Source organism: Telopea speciosissima, chromosome 4, assembly GCF_018873765.1.
Source record: "Telopea speciosissima isolate NSW1024214 ecotype Mountain lineage chromosome 4, Tspe_v1, whole genome shotgun sequence".
Classification (NCBI taxonomy): domain Eukaryota; kingdom Viridiplantae; phylum Streptophyta; class Magnoliopsida; order Proteales; family Proteaceae; genus Telopea; species Telopea speciosissima.
This window is the reverse complement of record NC_057919.1, coordinates 31,150,236-31,156,694: the sequence shown is the minus strand read 5'-3', so window position 1 is coordinate 31,156,694 and position 6,459 is coordinate 31,150,236.

Sequence of the window (6,459 nt, the reverse complement as noted above, 5' to 3'; positions counted from 1 at the left end):
GATGATGGTAAGAAAATTAGGTTTGATGAAAAGATGTGATGGGTGGTGTGACCGAGCTGAAAAGCTGCCTACATATCCCAAGTTGGGAATCAGGTCAAATGTAGTTCGTGCCTTTATGGTGTCAAAACCTTGATAATTAAGTTTCATTGTGGCCGGGTGAGCTCAGAGCCATCGAAAAAGATCTCACTGCGTTTAGCCCAAGAGGACTTATTAGGTTGTAATAGGGTTTAGGACATGGGTTCTAAGAGATGGTAAAGGCTCAAATATGCCCCCAGGGTCCAACCGGAATTCAGTAATTTTTGTCTCAAAAGGTTAATTGAAAGCTTGGCAGTTACACCCTCAAAGGTTTGGCAATTTTTCCTCTCAAAGGTTTGACTAAGAGGTTTTACAATTTTGTTCCCCAAAAGTTAGACCGAGAAATTTGGCAATTTGCCCCTGGTTACTTGTAAGATTTTTCTCAACCTTGCTCAGACTAATGCATTCCTTTGACTTTTTGATTTTTTTTCTTGTTTTTTTTTTGAATTTTTTGTTCTTTTTCTTTTTGGATTGTCATCACTTTTTTTTTTAACTCATTTTTTTTTCTTGGTCCCTAGCTTGGTTTCTTAAATCTTCTCTGGAATAAGATTTTTCTTTTCACAATCTAAATCTTGGGGATTCTCCTTTTCCTTTTGTTGCTCCCGGCACATCAAACTTTGATATGAAAATGCTTCCAATTAGACCCTGGGAGCGGTTAGGACTAAGCATATCAAGGGTACTTTGGTGATGGGTTAGAGGGTAAGCTAAAATAGGTTTTCCAAATGAGTAGGCTGAGGCCCAAAGTGGTAACTAGTGGATTCCAATGTTTCAGGAATTATTTGAGATAACTAACGGTCAAGGATGGCCTCCCTTAACAGGTTCAATGAAGTGAAATCTCCTTCTAAGCTCCGTGCTCATCAGATGTTTAGAAAGCTCAAAACTTTGACGCCATTTTTTTGTATTTTGTATTTTTATCATCACGAAGATCATCTTCGACATTAAGTGAAAGGAAAGAGTAAAGAAGAATGTTTATGTAGAAAAGAAATAATTTATTGATAACTGATGGAATAAGCATATCGAGAGGCATTTACAAAAGGAGACTCGACAAAAGGAGAATCTAAAGACCTAAGGGACTCATATCCGGACCCGGTAACGTCTTCAGTGTGCATTCTCCATCTTCGTGCAGTAGTGTCATAGTGCCATTTGCTATCTCGAAATGTGCACTAACCAAAAGGTGCCCTTCTAGCCGAAGCTGGGAGCCTGGAATCATTTTTAGTCAGCCAACAAGACTACTCTCATCAATTTAATGACCGTAGTTTAACGCCTTAGGGCGATTCTGCTTCCTTCACTTTGGATGTGTCAGGAGGGGATTGGTAATCACATTAGGCTGCTGCTGTTTGGGATGCAATTCAAATGTTCCAGCTTCTAAAAGGTCTTGTATCTTGTGCCGAAGTATCTGACAATCATCAGTAGAGTGCCCATGTTGTGTGTGGTACACACAATACTTTTCAATTTTATACCAGCATGGTGGAGGCTGAGGGACAAACCGAGGCTCTACTACCGCAATCAGACCTGCATTGAGTAGCTTGGTGAAGACGTGACTTAATGGCATTCCAAGATCTGTGAATTCTCTCGGTGGCTTCTGTGGTGGAGCCGCCCTCTGTGCATAAGTGGTGGGAGGTGGAGCTAATGACAGAGACATGACTGGAGTAGGAAGCACAAGGTTCACCTCGGGGGCCCTCTTTGGGAAGTTCTTCTTGCCCCCAGTTGAACTAGGAGCATAACGATCCACCTCTGGAAGCGACCCATGGGATAATTCATCCTCAATTTGTTGCCCAGCTATTATCAATGACTTGAATGAAGTCAATGGCTGTGGAAACAGATACTTCTTGAGGTAGGGTTGTGATCCTCTGACGACCATTGCCACTTGTTCTCGCTCAGTGCGGCTATTTACCATCAGTGATGCTTTATCGCGGAACCTTATCAAGTAAGCTGTGAAGGTCTCATTGGGCTCTTGCTTTGTTATCTCGAGATCCCGACGAGTTAGCTCAACATCAATGTTATAAGAGTACTGGTGGTTGAATGCCATGATCATATCATTCCAGGTATGAGTCTGAGACGGGTCAAGGTTCATGAGCCATTGGAGAGCTGCATCCTTGAGACTCAGCTGGAAGGCCAGTCCCATTTGCTCAGGGGTAAGCTTGTCTATCCTCATCTGCCCAATATATGCTCTGAGATGGGCTCTAGGATCTCATTTTCCTGCGAATTTCTCGCCCTTGTATTTGAAATTCAAAGGAAGCCTCGCTTCAAGAAAGAAACATATTCCTTCCGCATCAATAATTTGATCCTCGATGCCCTTTACACTCTTGAAAGCTAACTCGAGCTTCTCCAACTTCTCACACATAAGCTTCTCCCTCTCTGTCTCAGGGGGTTCTTCAGGTTTTTGGTGTTGCTTGAACACCACATCTTCCTCCTCATCCAACATCATGTGTCGGAATGCTTTGTGGGGTACGAGGAACACTCTGCTCATACTCTGGTTGTCTACTAGCTTGAAACTGTGACTGAAACATTGTTGATAAATTGGTCACTGCCTCTTGCAATTTATTCATCTGCTCTTGCAAAGACTCTTCTTCAACAGGGGGATTTCCGGTTGAGCTCATGATGAACGAAATACCTTGACTAACTGGTGGTGATGATATTCTGACAAGATGGCCATCCCTCCTAGCCCACAGAGGTTGATTCTTTTGTCGGAAAATGGTGCCTTACAACTGAGAAACAGACCTTGATCAGGTTCGACTTGAGGTGAGATGACTCAATGACACAATAGAAGGGATGTTAAGGGATGGACTCACTCCTTTGATAGAACACAAGGCAAGAATCATGCGCAAGACAAAATGACCGAACCGTGGCTTAGGTAAGAACAAACCCTATTTCCAATTCTACATTGAAACAGTGATCTAGAACCATGTAATGGATGAACTTGGTCTGTCCCTAACATCGAGACAGAGATGTGTTACCTTTACTAGGTTGAAATGTACGTCACACCAGATCGATTGTGTAGGCATCACCCTACGGTACTGACCACTCGGTGTGGATGCATAAGTCAACGTTGATGTAGTTACCAACATTCAAATCTTAGCGTTAAAGATGGACCATGTTTATCCATTGGTGGGCGAAAACTAAAACAGATAGAACTGGTTAATGGGGAGTTCTAACCCAAGTCTCAAACAATTTTACATTTGTGGCATTCCTAATGATTCAGATCTATATCCACTACATGATGCATGCAAAGGGAGGCTGATAGGACAGAACAGGTCACCCTTGACAGATCCGATATACCTATCGCTCATATAAGCGAGTCATGGGTACGTGGTTCCTTTGATATACCAGGGGCGTAGATCAGTTGATCTCAGAATGGTCAAACTAGTATCTTTTTTGAGTATCAAATGTACCCCACAGCACACTAATGACCACCCTTGCTAGTGATTCTAAGCCCATAAAGTACAGTATCAAGGGGTGTGACTTAGCCGTGGATTACCCATGACTACACATGGGTTCCAATGACTAAACCACGTGGTTAAAGTGATTCCATGCGGTGAGTGTGTGCATGAGTGTAGTGCAGAAAGCGGCCATCAGTTGAACTCAGAATATCCGTAAGGAACATCGTCGTTGCCTAATTTCACTTCGAACACTCTTATGTAGGAAGCGGGTATCATCCGATCTCAGAATACTTAGTATGATGTGTCTCACCTCCCTGGGGTAGAGACACAATAGGGAGTACCCTCGTCGTTTGATTTCACTCCGAATATGATGCATGACGTAATCAGTACAATTATGATATATACAAACAAATATGTATAACACAACAAGTATACAACAAAGAGTATGGTCAATCAGAAGTCTGACGATCCCCAGTGAAGTCGCCCCTGTAGGTACAATGGAGGAAGATTGATCCGCGACCTCTTTCTGGCGTCGTGCACCCGAGTGTGGGAGCGACGCGGGGATTGTAGTTGATGGTGTAGGAAGTCGCCACCTAGATCAGGGTCTAGGACCCACAAATGGTGCCCGTCCTTCAGAGAAGGGGGCTAAATTAACTCCAATGACTCAATGGATGGTCTGCTCCAGATCTTTGGGTAAGTGTCAAGTTACGGGCTGGGAAGGTGTTAGGCACCCAGCAACCGCCCGACCAACGGTCGGTCTTCCTAGACCAAACTCTATTGTATACTGTTGTGTTATACGTATTATGCACCTAATTAAACTAATTTTTTTTGTGTTTTAATTATCTTTGTTGAAATTTATGGACCTAATTAGGCTAGTTAAAATGAATGTTTTAATCCTAAAATATTACTTCTAAGTTAGGTGATTATGTAGAGCCAAAATGGCCAAAATTATGAAAATGCCCCTAGAGAACCAAAATATGTACAAAGGCAAGAAATCACATTTAAATGCTGAAATGATTAAAACATGATTAACAGCATGCATGTGAATCATTAAAATATATACAATGCTACGGTAAAATTACCAAAATGCCCCTATTAAAGCAAAAAATACAAATATGCATGAAAATGCAAACTTATATTTAAAACATGCTTATGAAAGTTAAAACCTACCAATAAAGTGATAGAAACCTTTCCAGGGCCCTAAATATGATTTGGTCGCAAAATGACCAAAATACCCCTAAGGGCAAGAATGACTTTTTATGCATGGTCACGATTCATGGTGTGCATGTATGGGCATGAAAACATTCTAAAACAACTTAATACAGAATTTACTGCTTAGAAATATATATATATTTTTCTGATTTTCTTGGATTTTCACAACAAATAGAAAAATGACATCTATGTCCCTAACAGGGTAGGGAACACCTATGAAAATGATCAAACATTTATGTCAGTGATTAATGTTCCCATAAAATCAATCCTGATGAAATATGTATCCCATAATTTTTTTATGAATTTTTATGCTTTGATACTATTTTTAATATTTTCTGAAATGCTAAAAAGAAGGCAAAACAAAGAAAAATACAAAATCTCCATCACAGATCCGAATTGGATCAAACCAGAGCCCATTCCCACTAATCAAAACATGATCTTTAACATGGTCATAATAATTTGGTCCAAATACCCACCCACGAGTTCAGATTTTACATAATCCGAAATCCTTCACAGGGGCAAAAATATCACAAAAACCATGATTTGGAGCTTGAGAAAATTAATGAATATAAAAAATATTGGTAAATATCATTAATGAAAATTTCAGAATTTTATCAATCTTTTGTTATTTTTGAAGATTTTTTAACTGAAAACAGCCTCTTTTAACTAAATAAAATCAAAAGAAATACATAAAAATAAATAAAAATATATAAAAACTACACTTGAAGAGTGGCAATGTCTGGGCTCAGTTTAAATATCCTTGGATGGCCGGAATTATTTCCGAAAGGCACCGAAAGCCGCTCCAAGTGTGGTTGCCTCGAATGGCAAGAGTCGTGAACAAAGGGTATTTGAGAAATTATTTATGTCTATGGAAGCATGATATAGGGGTTTATATGGGATGATAAAAAGAGGGGATCGTGAAATTTATCAAGGTATTTTTTCTTGAGTTTTTATGGGTCCTTAAACCTTCCAAAACACAGCCTATTTATAGGCCAAAATTTGTTCGACAAAATGACTAAATGAGCCCTGGGCATTTAATACAAGTTGACAAAAAAGGGGTTGGGGTCAGCGAGGCTTGACTCTAGCGCACGGCGTGCTGCGAGGCTTCGGCCAGTGCATGGCCATGGATATGCACCTGGGCCGTAGGCTTTGTAGCCTCTGCCGACAAGGCTAGGGTGCCAACTGGGCTAGCCTGCCGACAGGGCCAGCCAGGTTGGGTCAGGACGGGTCGGTTTAACTCGGTCTGACTCGATTCAGTCAACCTTTTTTTTTGTTATTTTTATATTCCATTTTAAAGGGTCCACATTTAAACATCAATATCTTTTGATCCGAATGGCCGATTTTGACGCGCCACATATCGACGCGAACCTCTTGACATATTCCTTCCATCCGTATGGATGATGGGGTCAGATTTCCCTGTAAAATGGCATAGATACCGAGAAAAGTATAAAAATTATTTTCACACAGATCAAGGTCCAAATGATACCAGAATTACACGAAATTTTACGTGTAAGCACAACATGACCAAATAAGATCATCCAAAAGGTTTTGGGCCAAATCAGGTGGTTCGGATACCAAGAACTAGGCCAGGGGCAAAGGCACGCTGTGTACGAAAGTCAAAGTAATGACTCAAATTTTGGCACATGGGGAGCAAAAACAAAAACTTCCCACATCTTGCTCATGAATGTGAGAATTTGAAACCATCGGTGAAGTACGGTGTGCGATAAAATCATGGCGGTGTATAGTGAAATTCGATGAAATCAAGGTAATTTGTCATACAATTAGCTACAAC